The following is a 25,999-nucleotide window of genomic DNA, read 5'->3' on the forward strand; positions in this document are numbered from 1 at the left end:
TATTTGTTAAACAAACAAAAGTCACGGATACAGTTCCAGCAGACTCACAATACTAGCCTTTTCTTAGTCCTTGCCACTCATTCCATTTATTACACTTCCTCTACTTCATTACCCCTCCACTGGTCAGATGCCTCACGGCGGATGGCGGGTTTCACCGACTGTGCTGACTGACACTTTTGAGGTAAAAACCAAGCAACCTTTGAGTCTAGGGAGCATTTAGGACAAGTTCCGCTGAACTGTAACACCGCCTCTTTTCACCCTCCCATACTGTCAGGTTCCCCTCTTTCAACCTAGTCGCCTCTTGTGCAACCTGTGCCACTGAAGCAATGTCTCTGAGCAAACCATGCTCTTACTGTAAACATTTCCAATCATTGCTATCAGGCACTTGCACCATCAAACCTCAAACTGCAAACCTTCCACAGTGATGAGAAGCCACTGGACAAGAAGTGAACATGAACACATGCACTGTGCCTTTAAGGGATAAGGCACACTAGGAACACCCTTTACATACCAACAAGAGAGTCAAGGTCAAGGAATAGCAGTAAAAGATGGACTAAAATGTTTGGTAGGTCCTGGTTTAACTCAGGCAAGATGGAACAATAAGAATTAAAAGTACCAATCTGTTAGTGGGAAAGACAGCACCGTCTGCTTTCTCATCAGAGTATAATCGAAGAATGTCCATAGTGTTAAATGGGACTTATTGTCTTGGCTCATCTGTAACTGCTGCGGCCATGTTTTCCTGCTTATCTTAACCATGTCTGAAGGCAGGACCATTGTACAATGTTCGAGACTCTCTTTCACATGTTGGCTCTCATGACCAGCAAATATTGATTAAACTACTCACATAAAAAGTTTACATTCGTGTTACAACTGACGGCCATCTTCTTACTTGTCCATGATGTGAGGCTCGTGTGTACTCTCTTTGTTTTACCAAGTCATGTGATCTCCATTGGGGGCCTGTGTGTAGAAGTCCCTGCATTCGTGCCTTGTCTTTGTTGATGGAGCGCCCTCAATCACGGTTTGTTGGGAGAGCCCTGGTCTTCCAAATCTGTGACGGGAGGTCCTGTACCCAGCACACAGGGATGTGACCTGGTTTAATGTCTCCCTTTCCCTTAATTGAATCCAAGAACATTTCAACGGCTGGAGTAAACTAGAACAATCATCCAGAGGTTCAGTTGAGTAAAAGATAATACTCCAAACTCTCAATCACGGATCTGAACCAATCACTGACGCACAGACACCACAGTATGCGAGCATGATGTTGATTGGCAGATCCAGCTTCTGCAGCTGGCACAATATATTTACACCCAAATGGGGTTTCCAGAAATGAGCGCAAGAGAGTCTTGGTTTGCTGTTCTGATGGGTTTCCTGGCTGAACAGATGATTTACTTCCAGTGCTACAATAATTCACGTACAGCAAGCAAGGTGTTATGTAAAAGTAAGTGTAGATACCTACACATGATGACTGTTTTGCGGTTCTGCATCCTAGGAATGCTAGCTCATCACACTTCACCGTGTTCTATGACACTGCTCTAACACACTGCACTATGCTCTAGGGACCTCAAAGAACTGCTCTGTTGTGTATCTTTAGGGCACTAAGCAACCACACAATATTGACTGCAAGGGACAATTACACACCACGCTTCCCAGCACCTTAGGGAACCCACATTACACAAAATCCTAAGGACACTTCTGAATTCAGTCTGGATGAATTGTGCAGGATACCTATCACCAAATGCATAGATGACTGAATACATTGTAAATAGTGCCTTTAAATTCAACACGACTCTTTGAGCAAGGGGATGTAAACTTTTAATCTGATGACAGTTAGCCCACAAATTGTTACAGTACGCCTTTTTTTGCATAATTATTGAATTGAAGTTTTTATTTATTTATTTGTCCTCATCACGCAAAGTCTTGAATATTAGAGTGTTTTAGAAAATTAGCCACCTAATAAGAACCTTTTAGCTAACTGTACCTTCAGTGGCCCTTCCCCGGCACTAGGATCGCTTCTTAATCTTCGTGGGGGTATCCTACTTGATTATTATGCATCTCTTAAGCAGCTTGCCCACTCCTCACAGGCTGTATTCTGTACCCGATACTCCAAAACTATTGGTGCGCTTATTCATTGGACCTCAAGGTTTGCCGAATCCTGGATACTTATGCTCTTTCTGCCCAGTACTGTTCCCAATTATTCCAAAACTCCAGCCTTTTGCTATAAGGCCCAGCTTTATCCAATGTATTCATTCTAATAACTGAATTTGACCATTCTTCTACTGTGGGGGGATTGGGATTAACCCACTTTATGCAGATCTCACGTCTGGCGGCTAGCACCATCATAAATAACAGATTTCTGAATTTTTTGTTAAGGCTAGATCCCCCAGTATCGTCTAGTTTCACCTCAAATAGTATCAAATGGGCGTTTACCTGTATTTCCTGTTTGAGAACCTCGGAGAGGATCTTACCTACATTATCCCAATAAGGCGGGAGGTGAGGGCACTGCCAAAACATATGGATGTCATCCACTCTTTCTTCGTTGCATTTGGGGCAGCTCCTTATTCACCCTTTGTTCATTTTCGATAACCTCTTGGGAGTCCAATATGCTCTATGTAGAGTAAACAAGAAGTTTTTTTTCAAGGGTGCAGATTTAATCACATCCCTGCATGCAGCCACAGATACTTGCCATAGTGCCGATACATCCTGCGACTGCAGCGCCTTCCCCCATATCTCATTTGGTAAGGTGAAATCCTCTCGTCTCTCATTAATAAGCGCCCAGTACCAGTAGGCTACTTCCTTCTTCTGGAATTTTTGTAGGATCTTCGCCTCCAGTTCTACATTCCCTGGCCCATCCTTTCCCAGTGTTTTAGCCCAGCTTGCTAACTGGTAGTACTTACATTTTGACAGGCTTCCGTCTGTTAGTTCTGCAAGTTTTTCCCAGTCAATGATGTTAGACCTAGTCAATATTTGCCCCTATTCCACAATACTGTTTTCTTTCAGTGGAGCTGATAGTACATTGTTTAAGCATTCAGGCGTGCCCGGTGAGTCCCATATGGGGGCATATTGACTATGATAGGGGATCTTCCATAGACGTCTCATCTGGACCCACAGTCTGATGGCTGCCCCCAAGATTTTGAATTTGATCTTCTTGAAAAATGTTGTGTGACCAAATTTATACAAGAAGTACTCTCCTCCTGGACCTGCCATTGCTTGCAAATATGCTGGAAAGCTATTACGTGTTTTAAATAGCACTCTGATGTTCTTAAAATGGAACACCCTATAATATTGAAAGAGGTCTGGGCTGGCTTTCCCTCCATGTTCCAATTTCCTTCTCAGCTTCTTCCAAGAAATTCTGACTCCCTTGGAGGCCCAGATAAAGCTATTAATATCGCCCTGAGCTTTGGCTATTGCTTCTTTTTTAAACTCTAACGGTATTGAGTTGAAAAGGAATGTAAATTTAGGTAGGATCATCATTTTAACCAGGTTAGAGCGACCTATAAATGATAAAGGAAGAGAGCTCCAGGCATTAAGTAGTTTTTTGACCTCAGAGTGAACCTTGTTAAAGTTTATCTGAGCGATGTTCTTGATCTCTTTCACAATTGAGATCCCTAAGTATCTCATTTGAGATCTTTTTAAGGGGTCGGTGGTCTGAGTGTTCCAACACATTATCTCATTTTTTTGTTGGTTAATTTGGTACCCTGATATGTTTCCAAACTGCTGTAATGTACCTATTATTTCCGGAAGAGAACCTGGCAGGTTATTTGTGTATTTGTGTATATCATTAAATCGTCCGCATAAAGCGCGATCTTCTTTTCCCATTCCTTACAGCTAAACGGAGATATGTGTGGGTTGGATCTTAAAGCACAGGCCAGGGGCTCAATGTATAAGTTGAACAATATAGGAGATAACGGGCACCCCTGCCTAGTACCCCTTTCTATGTGTATTCTCTCGGTCAGGGACCCGTTAACCAGCACACATGAAGTTGGAGAAGCATATAGGGCTCTGACCGCTCTTGAAAAGTTATTGCCTACATTATAAACTTTCAATGTCTTGTGTAAGAAACTCCACTTAACCCTATCAAAGGCTTTAGCGTCATCAAAGGTTGCAACCAATAGAGGGAGGTTTTCCTCATTAGCTAGATCTATGGCTCCTATCAACTCATGCGTAAGTTCTTGAATCTGTCTTCCCCTTATAAACCCTTTCTGATCCGTGTGGATTAGGCGTCCTGCACATATTCCTAACATCTTTGCTAGTAGCTGTGTAAAAATCTTATAGTCACAGTTTAACATAGAGATCGGCGTATAGGACTCACAGCGCTTAGGATCTTTACCAGGTTTCAGTATTATGCAAATTATAGCTTCACTCTATGATTTAGGAGGTGTTTGTCCTCTTATAAAAATGTCATTAAACAGATTGGTAAGTTCTGTAACCAGTACCCCACGCAGTACTTTATAAAATTCATTCGGCAAGGAATCCGGTCCAGCTGCCTTAGCGCTTTTCAGACTTTTAATCACCTCTTCGACTTCAATTTCTGAGAATTCTGCATTTAGCTTCTCTTTTTCTTCTTCTGACAGAGACTGTTTAACCCAATTAGTAAGATATTCTTGAGTTAAGTCCTCGCTATTATTTGTATCATCCTTATATAGTTCCGAGAAAAATTCAAAGAAGGCATTTTTAATATCTTCCTCTTCCACCAGTGATCTAGTACTATTTGCCTATTGGGTGCTTGAAATTTTGTTTTGGGTTAGATCTGTCTTCGTTTTCCAAGCTAAAAGCTTTCCGCATCCCTCCCCGTATTGATAATGAGCTAACTTGCTTGCTTCCCACTTCTTCTTGATTCTAGAGTCTAATATGTTTACTAAGTTATTTCTTGCCTTAGTTAGCTCCTTCCTCGATGTTTTTATTATTTCAGCTGATATTTCCTCATTAATATTCCTTTCCCACCTGTGTATCTCGTCCTCTAGGCACTCTATTTCCTTCTTCTTTATTTTATTTCTGTGGGCCGTTAGGCTGATCATTTTGCCTCTAAGGACCGCCTTGTAGGCCTCCCATCTGATCTGGCTCGTGGTCTGTTCCTTGTTAAGTTGGAAGTATGTCAAGGTTTCATCTCTGAGAGCCTCTATTATATTATTCTCTGCAAGTATTACCTCATCTAGAGTCCACCTTGACTGAGACTTAAGCTTGTTCAGCTCCATTTCCAATGCACTGCCGAATGGTCTGACAAATGTTCAGGTAGATGTCTAAACTTCTTAGCTTCCCCCAGTAATGCTTTATCTATTAAGAAATAATCAATTCTAGAAGAGTGTTTTTTGTTTTTAAAGGTGAACAGATGGTTTGTTGTTTTTTCTCCCTTATGTCTCCATACATCTATTAACCCTAGATCCTCTTGGTAAGTTTTGAGCCATCTCCTCATTTTAGGCAGGTTGTGACTATTTTTTGGAGGACTCCTATCTAATGCCGGGTCTAAAAAGTCACCCCCAAAGATGATGGGCCCTGGTGCATCCAGCAGGTATGCATAAAGCTCCTGCAATGCTGAGGGATCATCAGTATTGGGCCCATAGTACCCTCCAATCGCTCATGTTCTACCCTCTATGCGTATGTTCCCAACTGCCCTTTTTTCATCGGCTTTGTGAGCCTCCAGCTGTGCTTTTTGCTGATTTTGTATTGATGAAGATTACACCTTTAACACAGCATGTTTGTTTCGTGTAGATATAAAAATCTACCCAGCAATGTCCTTTCATTATTCCTTTCCATTTGGATTCCAAGAGATGGGTTTCTGGTAAAATAATGATGTCCCATTCTTTATTTTTTAAGTACTCTAAGATCCTTTGCCTTCTTGCTCTAACTCTCAAGCAGTTTACATTCCATGTAAGAATTTGAATCCCCATGATTTAAGGTCGTACGGGTGCAGGACCTCTTAGCTTTGTGTGATTCGGACCAGAATTTTAATTTTTTTTCCCCATATGCTCCCACACCGTGCACACCCACATTACACAAAATCCTAAGGACACTTCTGAATTCAGTCTGGATGAATTGTGCAGGATACCTATCACCAAATGCATGGATGACTGAATACATTGTAAATAGTGCCTTTAAATTCTACCCGACTCTTTGAACAAGGGGATTTAAACTTTTAATCTGATGACAGTTAACCCACAAATTGTTACAGTCCACCTTCTTTTACATAATTATTGAATTGAATTGAAATATACAGTAATAATGCACACTGACACTCACAATGGAGCAACCTGGAGCTGCAGGTTTAAAACCGACAACCCAAAGTGAAAGAATAAGAAGGAAAGAGAGAAAGTGAGGCTGACTAAATAAGGGAGCAACAGAGTACATTGGGGGCCAGGAAATGACAGGTCTTTAAATGCTTTTTAAGAAGGGCATCCGATTCTATGAGCCGCAGAGGGCTGGGGAGTTGATTCAGTGCCTTGAGTCCAGGTACCGAGAAGGATTTGCCACCTCAAGTTTTAAGTCTGAACGAAGGGGGCTTAAGAAGATTCATGTGCGAGGTTCTTGGGGTTCTGTGGGTTGTATGGTGCGTGACTCTGACCATCAAGTATTTAGGACCAGCGGCTTTAAACACTCTGAAGACCAGTGACAGGATCTTAAAAAGGGTCCTTTTGTGTACCAGTAGCTAATGTAGAGCTTTTAGGGCAGTGGAAGCAGAACTCCGCCTGGGCAGTTTCAGCACAAGTCTGTCTGCCGCATGTTGCACCATCTGAAGTTTGTGAAGTATATATTTTGAGGATCCTCAATAAAGACTGTTACGGTAATCGAGTCTGGAAGTAATAAGACTAAAGGCAACTGTTTTTCTGGCAGGTAATGGGAGGAAGTGATGGAGCGAGATAGAAAACAAAATTTTGTTTAAACTCGCAAAGTCACATTTCCATAACATGAATAAAATTATTAATGATTTGTGATATGTTGTGCTAATACAACCTAGATTAAACTTTACACGTGGGGGGACTAACATGTGTGCTCATAAACGTGCATAAATGTTGCATCTTTTTGTTCGTGCAAAATAATAAAATAATTTATTGTTTTCGTTTTTGTCATTACTAACTGCTGCATATTTAAAATAAGCATGTGCTTGTTTTGCTTATTCTTGTCTGTATGATGTCATTTCTACTATTCTAGGTGCATATGGGTCTCATAGAAAAACGGAGACTGGTAAATATAAACGCTGCTTTATTTGTTTGCAATGGCTAGGTAACATTTTGATTAATCGGGTGGGTTAATTATTTAGTAAACCATGGGGTGGATACAGAATATACTTTATTTCTTACATTAATACTTTTCTTGTGTTTGTTTTATACTAGAAATCATAAATTGCCTGCTTTTGAGGCCTAGCTATTTGAGCCGCACAAAAAGAGCTAATCCATATTTCTGCAGAAAGTCACGAGACGCCCATTCTGAATTAAAACGTTTATTGAAGCTGCATTCACAAAGCAAAAACTGATGAGCTGACATCATTCTGTCGGACATGGCCAAGGTCGAAAGTGAACTTTTTGTCAGTCCTTAACTTGGCATCCGCGGAAGTTGCACTGTAAGACTATGGAAGCTGCGAGGATGACTTAAAACAAAGTTGCAATCGCAGGAAGCCTCTGGCTTCACGTGGAAGAGACAATGGTCTTTGTAAGACATGATTTTGTGGAACTTTTTAAGAATCGGGTGACATGTCACTTGTCACTTTCAGCCAATGGGACGTCGAGTATTTCTGAAAACTTTCCTTTGCTAGTTTAGTTAGCGTAGAAAGGTATAAAAAGTCATGCCCTTAGGGTTGGGCTGGCTGCTGCTTTCTAACTTTCCGATGAGGGTGATGTGCTGCTGGACTTTGCGTGGAGCACGTAAGAATCCTCAAAGAACTTTACTTTAATTTCTATCTATTTAGCTCAGTTAGGGAATTAGGTTTTAGAAATGCTAAACTTTATATATTTTCTTTAAAATTGTTTCATTTGCTTAAATAGTAATTTTCTCATATTTCATTATAATCATGCTTGCATTATTGCTAATAAAATTTCATTTATAAAACTTACAACTTATATACCATAATCTAGAAAATAAAATCTTACTTTTGACAAACAAGCTGGTCTTGGTTATTTAGAAGTATAGGTTACCTTTAGCTAGATCACATCGCCTATGGTGGTCGTTTAAATGATTGGGTTTTATTCTAATGACAATATTCTTTCTGCAAATGTATAAATATGTTTATAGTTTGTAAATAATGTGTATATAGATTTATTTGACCACCTGATTCAGTAGGCCCAAAAATATATCAGGTTCATAAATGGGTCCATGTATAGTTTAGAATTTTGTTTATAGGTTATGAAATTGGGTAGCGTAGTTTATGATATATTTTCTATAGCCCGCTGGATCAATTATCTGGTAGCAGAAATTGATGGTTGCTAAGGGGTAACCAAGGTAACATGTTGGTTGCTAAGGATTGCGTCATGGTATGCAAATAGGATTGATGTTTTAACACTTGTTAAGTTCGTTTTTCGTGCCTATCTGTAAGCTATACCGGTATAGATTGTGTGGCGAGAAATTAGTCACGCAAGCCATCTGTTCGTTTGTAGTGATATCGCCGAGTATCACAAGAGGTATCGCCGTGTACCATAGTGTTGTCGCCGAGCAGCACAGTTTTAGGGCTAGGTCTGAATCTTGTATAGTGAGGAATTTCTAAGAAATCAAAGCAGCATGAGAATAGGGACAAAGCGCCTTCCATAAAACTCACTGTGATGAGAGTATTAGTTATATCCGAGCTTGAGTGAAGGGTAAAATTTAACGTCGGTGCATGATTATCTATAAACAGGTTAGAGTCCTGTACGGGTACATGTTTCATATCTATAAACAGGTGAGAGCCCTGTACGGATAACGTCGTTATTTTGCTAACGGTGCATGATTTCTATAAACAGGTGAGAGTCCTGTACGGATTTTGTGTGTGTTTGAATTTAGGGAATTTTCCGTGTAAAAGTGCGAGTTTGAATTGTATTTTATGTTCAAGTGGAACTCTTAGAACTTTCACTTCGCGGTGGGTTCAGAGCAAAGCGAGTTCATAATTATACGTGTTAGAAGGGTGGGGTAAGGTTACTCTACTGACAATTGAATATTATCCTTAGTGTGAATAGCGCCGTCTATTCCGAAGTGTGGATACTTGAATGTGTGTAAACTATCCTAATTAGTGAAACGAACAGATGTTGTCTTTATAAGTCATTGTTAAGAATTAATTTGCACTGAAAAGTGTTCTTAAAATGGCGCTGTGAAAAGATTTTGTGAAGGAGGGGTAAGCGCCAGGAGTGAGAAACGAGAAACCGCAGCTGCTGTGTACGTCACAGAGCCGCGCTGGGATTGGGTGACCTACGTCACAAGCTGTATTCTGATTGGCTCCTGAGTCTCTGACGGCCTGTGAGCTGATTGGTCCTTAGGAAAATCTCCAAAATTATTGGTCGAGCTGAAAAGTGACGCAGCTCAACTGCCATTGGCTTGTTGGTGTGTTTCGCGCACGGATAGGTTGTTTAGCGGAACATCCCGGAAATATTTTACGAACGATTTTGTGAATTAAATTTAACTTTTAAAAATGAGTTATCATTTTAAACATGTTGAGAAAAAGACAACATTATTTCAGAAATTTAAGAATTTATTTTCACCTGACAAGAAAATCGAAACGCGAGGTGGTAAACTACTTCATAAGTATAAAACACCTGCAGCGTACATGGAAGGTGAATACGGATATCATACTGTCTTATGGTTCGACAGTTGGAAACGTTATACTAAAAACGATGGTGTTTTGACTTGGCCTGATGATGGTTCATTTAATGTAAGAGTTTTAAGAAACTTACGAGAGAAAATGAATGCTCTTGTTCCAAAACCGAGACCAACTCAATTTGAAGCTTTAGTTGAGTGGGAAGATGAGATGTATCAGTTACAAAGAGAAGCTAGTGGAATTAAAAGACCTTCTAAAAATCCATCATGGAAAAGAGAAACTCATGAAGATAGATTACGAATGTGGAGACAGGGAAACATGAGTGAAGGATTGTATTTAATTCATGAAATGGTAATGGGTTCTCCTACAGGAAAATCTATGGAAAGTGAATCTGAGGATGCAATTATGGAAGAAATATATACAACTGCTAAAAATAAACAGCCTAATCAGCCTTTGAGACCTTCTAGATCATGGTCTACTCCGGTGGTTTCTACTGAAACTTCACCGAGTGCACCTCCAATTAGTGAAGCTCCTAAACTTTATCCAAATAATTGTGAAATCACTGAAACTCCTAGAAGACCAGAATTTGAGAATGCTCGAAATGAGGGTAGACATTTTTCAATGACTCCAAGAGCAAGGGAACCTCCAAAAGAATATACAAGAGAAACAAGAAATGTTGAGGATGATGATTATAATGAATACTTAAGGTCTAAAGAAGAATTAATTAAAAGAATGACAAAAGGCATGGAAGCTGTTACAGTTCCAGTAACAATAGGTCCTGTTCAGCCTGTATTTGAACAAAGAAATACAAACAAAACTGGATTAACTATTCCTTTAAATACAGAAATTCAAAAGCCTGCTGAAAAATTTTATTCAGATTTGACAGAATTAAACACTTCTAGATCGAGAATGCCTGATTTAACTTTCAATGAGGATTTATCTCCAAAAACACCAATGGGTGCTATGTCAGATGTAGGAAGTCCTGAAGTCAGGGTAACTACACCAAAGCTTGATGTGGCCAAATTAAAAGCAAATATAGAAGAATTAATAATTGGAACAATTGGCCCAGATAGTTTAAATTACTATCGGGATGATGAACTACTATTCATTTGCAAAAGTATTCAGTGGAAAACGAAAAATAAATATGATCAATTAGAGGATCTAGCTGCAGAACTTGAAATCGATGTGAGTAAACAAAAGAATTTTGCAAAACATTACAGATTAGATTTCTCAGAAAGCGACATTGAGAGTTTGAACTCAATGGGAAGAATAGTTCACATTAAAGATTTGATTGTCTATATCAAAAAGCTGGGAGAACTGAACAAATGGAGAGTTAAATGGACCAAAAGAAAGGAAGATGAAAGATTAGAAAGAATGTCAAAACAATTCCCACATTTCCAATGAGAGAAGTTGCAGGTGGAGGATATGTTCATATCCCATGGTCGAGACAGGACATTCTGTTATTCACAAATGACTTTCCAAAATTAAGAGAGAAACCTGTTGAGTGGTACAGGCAAGTCGATAGATTTATCAAAGTGTCAAAAGTTCTGTGGATTGATTTGGATGGATTTTTTGACATTGTTGTTCCATCTGATCTTTGGACAGAATGTAAAATATCTATTAGTTGGCCAAAAACAGAACCTGAGCGAATCAAAGAAACAGGTGCCCCAAATCCACTTGTAATGGATTTTTATGAGAAAGTAATTGTTTGGATGAAAAACAAAATTCCACCCAAAGAAGTTGATTGGGTTAAAATAGAAAGAACAGAGCAGGAAACAAAAGAATCAGTTCATTCTTTTTATGAAAGGCTACTGTTAATCTTTAAACAATACAGTGGTTATGAAAAATTAGATGAGAAAGACATGAGTCATTTTATCTATAGATTTGTTTATGGACTAAAACCTGAAATTGGAGAAATGATCAGAACTAGTATTGTCGGATGGCAAGCACTATCTATTGATGATATTCTGAGAAAAGCAAAATATTGTAGCGATGAATTAGAAGTAAAACAGAAGAAGCTAAAGGAGAAAGCCATGTGGGCACAGGTAAAGGTAGCTGAGCAACAGATTGCCAGCATGGGAAATAAGAACACTAATTTTGTTCAAACTGGAAATACGAACCAGATACAAGGAAAGTTTAAAGGTAATAATTTCCAAAAGAAATTTAGCCCAAAAATAGAAGAGCTGAAACAAAGATTACCTTGTTTTAATTGTGGCGAAATTGGACATTGGAGGGACGAGTGTCCTCATCCTCCTAGAAACTTAAAGAATCCCTTATTGAATCCACAGATGCAGAATGGTGTTAACGTGCAGCAACAGCTACAGATGCAACAGGGGTTAAATGAATTTAATATTCAGCGACAATTACAACAACAGCAACAACAACAGGTGAATAATCGTCAGGACCAGTTGCCACAACCACCTTTTCCGAATTGTGGGGGAGTTCAAAAATATAATCCAAAAGTGGGATTTCAGGGATGTGAACAGGTAATAAAACCACAAAAACAGCAAAAGCAGCAAAGGGTTCAAATGCAAAATGCTTCACAACAATTTTTATTAACAGAAAGCCAAGACAGTGATTCTGATGATTATTGCTGACGGTGCCCGAGAGAGGAGGAAGAGTGTGTTGTTGGAGCCACTCTTGAGGTTGACCAGTCTGGTCCTTATGTAAACGGGAAAGTTAATGATGTAGACATCACTTTTCTAGTGGACACTGGTGCTACTCGTTCTACTGTGAGATCAGTGGAAATTGAAAACCTACCTCTCTCTGGGGATACCATCCAAGTTGTCGGAGTAAGTAATCAGCAAATTAAAACAGACTTAACTGATCCAGTACCAGTTGAAATTGGAAATTACAGAGACAAACACAGATTTGTGGTTTGTAATAGTAGTCCAGTAAATCTATTAGGTAGGGACATCCTATGTAAAATGAATTGCAGAATATATTGTTCTCCTGAAGGAGTTGAATTACAAACAATGGAGGAAGATGGTTTGTACAGAATGACAATGATGATGATGGAAGCAGAAGAAACAAAATTGTTTCCTACATTTGAAGAAAAAGATTTACCTGAAGAGCTAAAAGAAACAGTGAAATCTGAAATATGGGATTTTACTGGGAATGAGATGGGTCTGATGAAAAACGTAGATCCTGTTAAAATTGCATTGAAGCAGGGAATAGAATTTCCAAACACTCCACAATATAAAATGAAAACTGAGACAATTGAAGGTATTACACCTGTAATTGAAAAATTAATCAAGCAAGGTGTATTGAAAGAAATGAAGAGTAGCTCTTGTAATTCACCAATTATGGGAGTTAAAAAGGCTAACGGAACATTTAGGATCGTACAAGATCTGAGAAAGGTTAATCAAATTGTCATTCCATGTTGTCCTGTGGTTCCAAATCCAGCAGTAATTCTATTTCAGATTCCATATGATGCTGAATGGTACACAGTCATTGACCTTTGCAATGCATTCTTTACTGTTCCTCTACACCCAGACAGTTATGAAATCTTTGCTTTCAGATTCCAAGGTAAGACCCTTGGATGGACAAGAATCCCTCAGGGCTATACAGAAAGTCCTTCAATCTTTAACGAACTGTTAAAAAGATCATTAGAAGATTTAGACTTACCAGGTAGGTCTACGTTGGTGCAGTATATTGATGATTTGTTAATTGCTGCAAAGACAAGAGAAAATTGTGTAACAGACACAATAATTCTGTTAAATCGCCTTGCAGAAGAAGGACATAAAGTGTCCCCAGCAAAACTACAGTTTTGCAAACAAGAAGTGAAATATCTTGGTCACAGAATTGCAAAGGGAAAAAGACAAGTAACAATAGAGAGAATAAAAATGATTCAAGCAATGTTACCGCCAAGAACACAAAGACAGGTCAGAATGTTCCTGGGAATGGTAGGTTACTGTCGACAATGGATAAGTGGATTTTCAGTAATTGCGAAACCACTACAAAGACTGACCAAATCAGATATAAAAGATCCAATTATTCTCAATGATGTTGAGATGGAATCTTTTGAGAACTTGAAAAAGAGCTTATGCCAAGCTCCTGCTTTGGGTATGCCAAATTATGAGAAAGATTTTGAACTGTATTGCAGTGAGAGAGAAGGATGTGCATTATCTGTGTTAATTCAGAGACATGGAAACCTAAAGAAACCTATTGCATATTTCTCTGCAGTTCTTGATCCAATTGCAAAAGCATTACCAGGTTGTTTAAAAGCAGTTGCAGCTACAAGTATCAGTCTTGAACAAAGTGAAGGAATCATTATGGGATTTCCTGTAAAAGTTTTTGTGCCTCATTCAGTTGAAATATTACTGACAAGAGGTAAGACTCAACATTTAACAAGTAGCAGATTGACAAAGTATGAGAAAATCATACTGGGAGCAGATAATGTTTCGATTTCAAGATGTTTGAATCTGAATCCTTCTACATTACTGCCTGATTCTGAAATTGTTGATGACATCGAGACAGAACATGAATGTTTAGATGTCATGGAATTCTGCACAAAACCAAGAAAAGACATCAAAGACAGACCTTTGCCTGAATCGGATTTTGTCTACTTTGTAGATGGCTCATGCTTAAGATCCGAAGGTGGTGTCTTGAAAGCTTCATACTCAGTTTGTACAGTCGAAGATGTTGAAGAAGCATCATGTCTTGAAGGAGTTCGTTCAGCACAAGTGGCTGAATTGATTGCTTTAATTCGTGCATGTGAAATATCAAAAGATATAAGAGTTACCATCATTACTGATAGTCAGTATGGGTACGGAGTTGTGCATGATTATGGACAACTCTGGTCACAGAGAGGATACATGACATCAACAGGGTCACCAATTAAAAATGCAGTTTTCATTAGAAGATTAATTGAAGCAATACAATTGCCAAAAGAAATTGCCATAGTTAAGTGTGCAGCACACACTAGAGGGACTGATTATATTTCCAAAGGAAATGCCTTCGCAGATGAAACAGCAAAGTACTGCGCAAGGAAAAATTATTCTTACAATCGGAATAGAAGTACAGAAACTGATTCAAATTCATTAATGCTAACAACTATTGTAGAAACATGGAATGAGATTAGAGATTTACAAAACGAAGCAGATGATGAAGAAAAAGACCAGTGGTTAAGATCAGATTGTAGACAACGTGATGAAGATGGAGTGTGGGTTTACAAAGATGGCAGAGTAGTTTTACCAAATTGCATGATTTCTGACATGGCCAGATTATATCATGGTCCTGCACATTTAGGAAGAGATTCTATGGTCAGACTGTTTAAAGAAACATGGTTCAATACCAAATTTAGAACCATTGCAGAATCTTTTTGTCAAAGGTGTTTGTCATGCCAACAAATGAATCCAAACAGAAAATCAGTGGTAGGGACAGGAATAATTGGTCGAGAGGGTGGTCCCTTTACCAGGTTACAAATAGATTTCATTGAAATGCCATTACACAACTGTTTGAAATATGTACTTGTAATTGTATGCTTGTTCTCAAGATGGGTAGAGGCTTTTCCTACAAGACATTGTGATTCAATTACAGTAGCAAAACTAATGCTCAGAGAAATCATCCCAAGGTACGGTTTTCCAGTCACTATTGAGAGTGATGGAGGAAGTCATTTTGATAACAAACTATTGAAGTTAATTTGCGAAGCTATGAGCATTGAGCAGAAAATACACTGTGCATACAGACCAGAGGCATCAGGTGTAGTTGAACAAATAAATGGAACTATCAAAAACAGAATTGGAAAAATGTGTCTAGAGACAGGAGTTAAGTGGACTGATGCTCTTCCACTTGTTTTGATGTCAATAAGAAGTACACCAGATAAAAAGACAGGTTTGAGTCCTCATGAAATTTTGATGGGAAGAGTTATGAGGCAAGCTTTTGTACCTGTAGGTAAACTGTTGAGCATAAATGACAGTGCGATTTTGGATTACTGTAAAAGGTTATCTGATATGGTAACTTCTGTATCTAATCAGGTGGGAACTGAAGCACAATCAAATGACAAAGTTTTGACACATGATCTGAGACCTGGAGACTGGGTCAGAACGAAAGTACATCGGAGGAGGAATTGTCTATCTCCTAGATGGCAGAAACCTAGGCAGGTAATCTTGATCACTACTAATGCTGTAAAGTGCAGAGGATTGAAGCGTTGGATTCATCCAAGTCATACTATTCCAATACCAACTCCTGAGAATTCTGATGTTGAAAGTGATACCACAGATGACTCTGATTCTGAAGCAGAAGACAGAACAGAAGGTGAAGTAATTCCAGATTCTGAAGATCGACAAGAAAGTCGACATCTGGAAACTGTGCCGGTGAATGGAAATCTGGCAAGAAAAGACTTAGAAATAATTGAAATAGATTCTGAAGGTGAAGAGAATCTGTTAAAAGGAAAGATAACTGAGGATTCGGTTGTCTATATTGAAGACAAAGAAGCTGAACCAAAAGAAGTTTCAGACCAGGAGAGTATCGAAAGGCAGAGAACAAGCTCTGAAGTAAGGAACAAAAATCCGAAATCTGGGAAGCTAAAGGTAATTGAGGAAGAGGAGGAGAACGAATTACCGAGTACCAGTGATGGAAGACAAAGTGAAGTTCCTGAAGGAGTGAAATTGCCATATAGAGAAGTTCCTGAGTCAATTGAAATTTCAGACTACGAAACTGAAGAAAGTGACGTGGAAGGTGGAAGTGAAAACGGAAAGAAAAGGACTTGGAAGTCAGAATCAAATAATTCTGAACCAAAGAAAAAGTACGTGAGAAAAGCAGACTTCTGGCCTGGTGGAAGGTTGAGAGTGAGATTAATCAAAAAGCCAATAGAACAAGTTGAAGAAATAAGTAGTCAAAAGAGTCCTGGAAAAGAGGTTGGAGTTGGAAGGAAAATAGAAGTGATATCAAGAAAAGGGAAGAGAATAATTAGACCAAACCAGAAATACAAGTCTCCTGAGTGGACTTACTTAGTAATTCCACCTGTTATAGACATATATGATAGTAGTGAAGAAGAAAACGAAATCCAAGAAATTAGTGACAATGATTGAAGTACAAAATTATTAAATTGGCATAAGGCTGAAGAAATCCTGTTAGTTGACACAAGGTCGAAGAAAAACTGTCTAGTAGAAGAAAAACTTATGTATGACATAAGGTCGAAGAAATCTTGTTTAGGGTTATAAAAAGAAAAATATTTTAAAAGGGGGGTGTATATAAATTTTAAAATTTATTTTTATTTTTAATTTTATTTTTGAGGCTAAAACTAACCTAAAAATGCCTTACATTAAGGAGAGCACTTCAAAATGCTCTGTTTTTAAAAGATGCTGTAAGATGACTCTGGTGTGTCTGCTCATTTTAGTTCTGCTCTGGTTGATACTAGCTGTGATTATACCTTTAGAAATGAATAGAGAATTACACAAAGTTAACTTAACAAGCAAAGCTCTAGTTAGCCAAACTAAACATAGTGCATCTGCTAAAGTAATTGATCATCAGCCTAACATTCATCAAGATAAATCAATAGGTGATTTTTCAAGCAATACTTTCACAAAGCTTTTGAGTGAATATGTAAAGGTAATGGATGCAAAGGATTGTTATGTGTGCGTTAAGTTACCCGCTTCTGTTTCTGAGGGAGTAACATATAATATGCTTCCTCTCACTTATGCTGTTACATGTAGTGTATTAACTAGTTTATTTTATCAAACTGGTCGTTTAGAATATTACTATTCAAATTATGATGAGATTTTTGCTAATATCAAGATTGATAATGCTTTAAATAAGCATAAGAAAGCTAAACAATTGAGAGAATATTTCCTTGTTACTAATGAACTCACTTATGAGTATGCTTACAAGAATAATCTAACATGTAAATTAAGTGCTGAAGGGAAGAAATTTCTGAATATGGTTGAGGAGAGAAGAGCAATTTATAAGAGAAATGAATTAGTCAAGCAGACTAAGTCATCATTCTGGCAAAAAGAGGATGAGAAACTAAATGGTAAAATGCTTGAAAATATTGCAATTCACATAGACAAACCTGTTAGTGGAAAGCTTTGCATTAGAAGAGATAACACACTTTTTGATAATTATTTTGTAGGTGCAAGCAACTGTGAAGATACTTATCAGATTATGGGAGGTTGGGGATTTAAAGGTGGAAAAGATCCTATCTTTCCTGGAATTTATTTTGTTTGTGGTGACAAAGCCTACTACAACCTTCCAGACCATTGGTATGGAACTTGTTATGTGGGAATTGTTTTTCCTAAAGTGTTTCATGTTGACAGAGATTCAGAAGGATTATTTAAAATCCATAATTATGTAAATAGAGCTAAAAGAGAAACTTTTACTGAAGTTCTGGGAGATATTTTTCAAGCTGTAATACCTTTTGTTGGTATAACCCTAAATGCAGGGAGAATCAGAAAATTGTCCACTATAGTTGATAGATTATCAACTGACACTGCTGATGGATTTCAATTAGTGAATGTTGAAGTTATTGCAATTAGATCCATGGTAATTCAAGACCGTCTTGCTTTAGACATACTCTTAGCAAAAGAGGGAGGAGTCTGTGGCATTTTACATGTCCAACATTGCTGTACATATATACCGGATGAAAGTAAAAATATTGAAATGTATATTAAGAATATTACACAAATGCATTCTGAAATAATTCCTTTAGAAGAAGAAGATTTTACTGGGAAACTTTCAAATAGGTTTCAAGCAATTAAAAACTGGTTTCATAATATCGGAAGTTCAATTCTTGGCAAGATTCTGGCACCTTTGATTATAATAGTATTCATTTTTATTTTGACTAAAGTAGGTTGTTTGTTACATAAAAGAAAGAAGCATTTGAGAGAAAAGAAGAGAATTTATAGACTCAGAAAAGAAGAGGAAAGGGAGATTGAGTTGCAGGAGTTACATAGAGAGCGTCATGTTAATTGTAAAGATTATGCTGAAACAGACTTTTAGGTTTACTAATACAATGAATTTGAATCGATTTCATATAAATTAAATTTACCAAAATTTTGAGTGCTGGTGTGGTGATTTGTTAATCACCAGATGAGGGAGTTGATGGAGCGAGATAGAAAACAAAATTTTGTTTAAACTCGCAAAGTCACATTTCCATAACATGAATAAAATTATTAATGATTTGTGATATGTTGTGCTAATACAACCTAGATTAAACTTTACACGTGGGGGGACTAACATGTGTGCTCATAAACGTGCATAAATGTTGCATCTTTTTGTTCGTGCAAAATAATAAAATAATTTATTGTTTTCGTTTTTGTCATTACTAACTGCTGCATATTTAAAATAAGCATGTGCTTGTTTTGCTTATTCTTGTCTGTATGATGTCATTTCTACTATTCTAGGTGCATATGGGTCTCATAGAAAAACGGAGACTGGTAAATATAAACGCTGCTTTATTTGTTTGCAATGGCTAGGTAACATTTTGATTAATCGGGTGGGTTAATTATTTAGTAAACCATGGGGTGGATACAGAATATACTTTATTTCTTACATTAATACTTTTCTTGTGTTTGTTTTATACTAGAAATCATAAATTGCCTGCTTTTGAGGCCTAGCTATTTGAGCCGCACAAAAAGAGCTAATCCATATTTCTGCAGAAAGTCACGAGACGCCCATTCTGAATTAAAACGTTTATTGAAGCTGCATTCACAAAGCAAAAACTGATGAGCTGACATCATTCTGTCGGACATGGCCAAGGTCGAAAGTGAACTTTTTGTCAGTCCTTAACTTGGCATCCGCGGAAGTTGCACTGTAAGACTATGGAAGCTGCGAGGATGACTTAAAACAAAGTTGCAATCGCAGGAAGCCTCTGGCTTCACGTGGAAGAGACAATGGTCTTTGTAAGACATGATTTTGTGGAACTTTTTAAGAATCGGGTGACATGTCACTTGTCACTTTCAGCCAATGGGACGTCGAGTATTTCTGAAAACTTTCCTTTGCTAGTTTAGTTAGCGTAGAAAGGTATAAAAAGTCATGCCCTTAGGGTTGGGCTGGCTGCTGCTTTCTAACTTTCCGATGAGGGTGATGTGCTGCTGGACTTTGCGTGGAGCACGTAAGAATCCTCAAAGAACTTTACTTTAATTTCTATCTATTTAGCTCAGTTAGGGAATTAGGTTTTAGAAATGCTAAACTTTATATATTTTCTTTAAAATTGTTTCATTTGCTTAAATAGTAATTTTCTCATATTTCATTATAATCATGCTTGCATTATTGCTAATAAAATTTCATTTATAAAACTTACAACTTATATACCATAATCTAGAAAATAAAATCTTACTTTTGACAAACAAGCTGGTCTTGGTTATTTAGAAGTATAGGTTACCTTTAGCTAGATCACATCGCCTATGGTGGTCGTTTAAATGATTGGGTTTTATTCTAATGACAATATTCTTTCTGCAAATGTATAAATATGTTTATAGTTTGTAAATAATGTGTATATAGATTTATTTGACCACCTGATTCAGTAGGCCCAAAAATATATCAGGTTCATAAATGGGTCCATGTATAGTTTAGAATTTTGTTTATAGGTTATGAAATTGGGTAGCGTAGTTTATGATATATTTTCTATAGCCCGCTGGATCAGAAGTAAAAAACGTTCTTAGAGATTTAATTAAGTTGAGAAATGTCCCAGCCACGGAAAGTGCTTGAAGGAGGAAGGAGAGTTCAGTGTTAAATTTAACTCCTAAATGTCATGCCACATCCACTGTGGAGGGGGGATAACGAGTTTTGCCACCATTGAATGAGAGAAAAGCAGTTAGACTTGCCAAATAGCAGGATCTCTGTTTTGACTGTGTTGTATTTTAAGTGGTTTGATTGCATCCACAGGACAACTTCAGTCAGATAGTTTTGGAAGTTATGTTTTGTGCCATGAGGACAGTTTGTCCAATGAGAGAATCAGCTGTGTATCATCTGCATATGATATTGAAGTGATTCCTAAATAGGCTATCAGGGAGTTTAGGTGGGCGGGTCATATATATATTGAATAAAGCTGGGGTGAGAGATGAGCCCTGCGGAACTCCTGAAGTCACTGGTCTTTCTATAGATGAAAAAGTTCCCAATGTGGCTACTTGTCTCCTACCTGTTAGAACAGAACTAATCCATAAAAGGGCTTTATGGGAAAAGCCACAGTCCTTGATTCGTTAAAGAATTATGTAGTGTGAGATAGTAGGGAGTTATGACATACAGGCACACAAAGGTGGTCACTGCCTTTATTTTTGTTTATTCTGAGGAACATTAGGTCCCTGGTATGTGGAGCATCATCCTGTTTGGCCAGTGGAGATGATGACCCCGCTCCCCTGCCTGCTATATTATGAAATTCCTGCCTGGCCACCCACGAGGCTTGTAAAGTGGGTGTCATTTTGTTTCCCCGCTCTCTGCACGTGTGTTTGTTGTTTAGAACTAACAGACCCAGGCACCCTGGGGTTATTTCGCAAATGCAAAATATAAATGACCCGTATACGCTAGATGTTTTCCCGTGCATGTGGCCATTTTAATCAGGAAAACCAGGGACTCACTGCTAGTCTTGAAACAGAAAAATATACATTTCAAGAATCGCTCAAAATGGGGACATAATTTTAATGTACATTAATATATGGTCCTCTGGCCATTGGGCCATCAGGTGGAGATAACTCGGGCTTTGCTGTGAGAAACCCGGCACTTCTCCCACCTTTAAGTAGGAAATGACCATTGTTTGTGTGGCATTCCCCCAGATTTATGCCTTCTTTTGCTGGCCATAAGAGTCTGTGCACTTTACTCCTGCTAACCAGTGGTAAGGTGCTTGTGTTCTTGCTGGCACATTTAATTTACTTATAAGTTCCTAGTATATGGTACTACATGTACCCAGGACCTGTAAATTAAATGCTGCTACTACATCGCAACACTCGCCCCACCCTCTAAAGGAGCCTCCGCAAAACATGTCGGCAGGCCTGCCATTCAAATATGGGTGAGCAGGCTTAAAACCGCCATTAGCATCAGGCAAGACAAACCTTTTACCAAGCCTAAATCTTAGATTTTTATACTTATAAGCAGCTGCTGCCCATGCAGGTAAGAGCGGTGGGGCGGTAGGGCCGGGTGGGGGAGATTTCGACTGACGACGATGAAGGAAAAGTAATTATTTCTTTAATTTTCCCTCGTCATTGTCTGTCGAAATCCCCCCCACCCGGTCCCACAGCTCTTACCTGCACGGGCCGCAGCTGCTTATTAGTCACCCCTCAGATAGGCACTAAGGGGCCTATTCACGAGGCTGTTTGTATTCCTCTCAAAACATACGACATGATGCTAGCGCGAAACAAACTTTAGTTTATTTAGATTTTTGGAACCACACAAAGCCAATTTCGGTGCCACAGTGGCTTAAAGAATCTGGAGTAACGCAACTCAGTGCGAATCACTTGCATTACTCTGCCCTTGGAAGGAATTCCATGGGTGTTGCATGGGTGTTCCCACGCAACTCCCATAGTCTTTGACTCATTCCTAGAGTTACAAGAACTTGTAAACATGGGAATGCGCCAAAATCCATCTTCCCAGGGGAGGCGTAACGAGGAGAAATAGCTCTATTTCTCCTTTTTTCTTCCGTTTGGCACACATAATAAGAGGAATATGCCTCCCAGGCTTGTTTTTGTGCAGGAAGGTGTACCTTCCTGCACAGAAACAATCCTGCATGCAACGCTGGCACCCTTGTACCAAGATATGGGCGCCAGGAAGCCAAAAGGGAACCAGCGTACAGGAAAAGACAGGAATGCACTGTATTGCCTTAAATATGGTACATTCCTGCCCTTTCCCTGGCACACAGAGCAGCACAGCAACTTGCCTTGCTGTACTGTACTGCGTGACTTCTCCGTAAATAAGCCCCTAAGTGTGCATAGGCTGGGTGCATGATATTTAAAAAGTAGACCATATACAATTTATGTTTTACATGTCTTAGCAGTGAAAAACCTGCAAAGTCGTTTTTCATTGTGGCAGGCTCTCCCTCCCAGAGTTTATCACTGGTTTACGGTATTACCTTTAATAAGTGCTAAATTCAGTTTGTGAGTGGCTAGAAAAATGGTTAAAGGACTCATTTTATTAGTTATTTGAAATCCAAAATAATGGTCATGTTCGATTTCATATTATTGTTTTGGAAATTAAACTTGTTATGTTCCACCCTGAAACAAAAAGGCTTTCATGTCAGTGTACCACTGTCATCTGACCCCTAATGGTTCCCCTGTTCTAAGATGTGTATTGGTGCCACACTCCCTTGGCAAGATGACCTTAGGTGCTGTTCCCTAGTCCCTTCCTGAGCTTCAAAAGCTACCTACCTTGTCACTGGCAGATGTAGCTCATACTGAGGCCTGCCTATATTGGACATTTAGGTAGGCTGACACCATATCCAGCGGGGGAGGAAGAACTGACCAGCACTTGTTTGGGGGTGGACATATGGTTGCTTCTACCAGTTTGAGCTACAGGAACACAACAAGATTTCAGAGGCCTCTCTTCCAGGATCTCCCTGGATGACCAATTCCAACTAGACCTACCCTGGACCCTGTGGCTTGCCTCTGCTGGAGTGAGTCCTAACCCTTAAGTAGTGCCCACCCCTCCTCAGGGCCTGGACCCTCAGTGGGTGTTAGAGTAAACACCTCGGTCCCTAAACTGCAAGAAGTGGCACTTAGAATCTTTTTGCCAACTTTCTGCCTGGGAAGCCGATAGAGAAGGGGATTGCCATTGAAGCGGAAGCTGTTGACATCGAATCACCTGTCGGCCTCAGCTTATTGGTTTACCCGACTGAAGGAGATCTGACTTTCAGAAAAGCTTCTAAAGTTGAACATAGAGAGCTTAATAGGGACCGATGCCGAGCAGCATCCAATCGATGAGGCGTTCCTGGAAATGGACTTCGCCCTCTCAGAACTTTACCACCTTCGTTAGCCACCTCATCAGAACCCCCTCTTCAGCAACCTTCTGTGGTTGATCCCCACGTCAGATCTTGCTTGCAGCTTGCCCCCCCGACGACTCCTCAATGACGACTTTTTATCCATAAACGTTTCTAAGTCCCAAAGTAAACTTTCCACTGGGGTGAACCTGGTCCCTTTATCTGACCCATGGTACATCGCGGTCAGCCTTAACTTATGACTTTGCCCCGTTATAACATGACCAGATAACCACGCTTGGCATTTTGTTTTTTGGCACTACTTTTAATCCAAATATAAAAAATTTGCATCTCTTGTTTTACCTATTAGATTTTTGTTGGTTTGGTGTCATTTTATTCAATTATATGTACTGTATTTATTTAACTTGGCATTTTTTCCTTTCTTTAATAGCCTTAGTACCGTTTCATTACAAAAATGTTTAAAAAACAATCACTTTGTCTTCATCATGGAAAGTTATGCAGAAATGATACCAAAATTGATCAGGCTGGCTTTATTTGTTTTGACAGCACACTTTTAATGCCCGTCATCCTGATCCATGCTGATCCTTGCAATAACTGCGTTTATCTTTCCGCAAACTGCGCCGAAACCAATTCGGCAGCTTTCATCTTTAATAGCTCATGAAGTTACAACTCCGGTGTAGTACGCATGCGCATTGCATTGTGAACAGTAACAAAATTATTCCGCGGGATTTACTCTGGAACTGTTTTGCCACTGTAGGTGCTCTCCCGCTATCCCTGTGAACAGGAACCCTGACCTGCACCACTGACAGCTGCCGCACCCGCCCGCCAGTCTCCAGCTGCCCGGCCGCTCGAAATATCACCAAGAGCGGGGGCGCCAGGAGGAGACCGGCGAGGGGCTAAACTGCAAGAACCAGAAGCCCTTGCGTGTGTGCAGCGACGTCACTGAGCGCCAGGCGGCGCTTTAAATCACCATCAACCCCATCGAGTGGGCGATTTACTCTGGAACTGTTTTGCCACTGTAGGTGCTCTCCCGCTATCCCTGTGAACAGGAACCCTGACCTGCACCACTGACAGCTGCCGCACCCGCCCGCCAGTCTCCAGCTGCCCGGCCGCTCGAAATATCACCAAGAGCGGGGGCGCCAGGAGGAGACCGGCGAGGGGCTAAACTGCAAGAACCAGAAGCCCTTGCGTGTGTGCAGCGACGTCACTGAGCGCCAGGCGGCGCTTTAAATCACCATCAACCCCATCGAGTGGGCGATTTACTCTGGAACTGTTTTGCCACTGTAGGTGCTCTCCCGCTATCCCTGTGAACAGGAACCCTGACCTGCACCACTGACAGCTGCCGCACCCGCCCGCCAGTCTCCAGCTGCCCGGCCGCTCGAAATATCACCAAGAGCGGGGGCGCCAGGAGGAGACCGGCGAGGGGCTAAACTGCAAGAACCAGAAGCCCTTACGTGTGTGCAGCGACGTCACTGAGCACCAGGCGGCGCTTTAAATCACCATCAACCCCATCGAGTGGGCGATTTACTCTGGAACTGTTTTGCCACTGTAGGTGCTCTCCCGCTATCCCTGTGAACAGGAACCCTGACCTGCACCACTGACAGCTGCCGCACCCGCCCGCCAGTCTCCAGCTGCCCGGCCGCTCGAAATATCACCAAGAGCGGGGGCGCCAGGAGGAGACCGGCGAGGGGCTAAACTGCAAGAACCAGAAGCCCTTGCGTGTGTGCAGCGACGTCACTGAGCGCCAGGCGGCGCTTTAAATCACCATCAACCCCATCGAGTGGGCGATTTACTCTGGAATTGTTTTGCCACTGTAGGTGCTCTCCCGCTATCCCTGTGAACAGGAACCCTGACCTGCACCACTGACAGCTGCCGCACCCGCCCGCCAGTCTCCAGCTGCCCGGCCGCTCGAAATATCACCAAGAGCGGGGGCGCCAGGAGGAGACCGGCGAGGGGCTAAACTGCAAGAACCAGAAGCCCTTGCGTGTGTGCAGCGACGTCACTGAGCGCCAGGCGGCGCTTTAAATCACCATCAAACCCGTCTCGCGGGACGCGAGCGGGACGCTGGGCGAAGCCTGGGCCAAGGGTGGGCCCGTCTTAGCCCGTCAAAGACCGGAGGAGACTGGGCTGGGCCACCCCCCCAAGACCTTCTCCGAAACCAGATTCTGACCTGTAAGTAATTCGTACATGTCAAGTCATCAATGCGTTGACCTGAAATAACTTTTTCTCTACTCCCTCTCCTGTTTATCAGCGCATAAATGTCTTCAAGAGGCTCTAGGAGCAAAACCCTGAAAAACATGACAGCTACTGTTGGTCCTATCGATCTTTTCATCACTAAAGTGAACCAAACCATCGACCAAACGGTAATGTTGATCGATAGACGAGTATCCTACGAATTAGATCAGGCCAGACGCTCGTCAATGGGACTG

This window comes from Lissotriton helveticus, chromosome 7, assembly GCF_964261635.1.
Source record: "Lissotriton helveticus chromosome 7, aLisHel1.1, whole genome shotgun sequence".
NCBI classification, from domain to species: domain Eukaryota; kingdom Metazoa; phylum Chordata; class Amphibia; order Caudata; family Salamandridae; genus Lissotriton; species Lissotriton helveticus.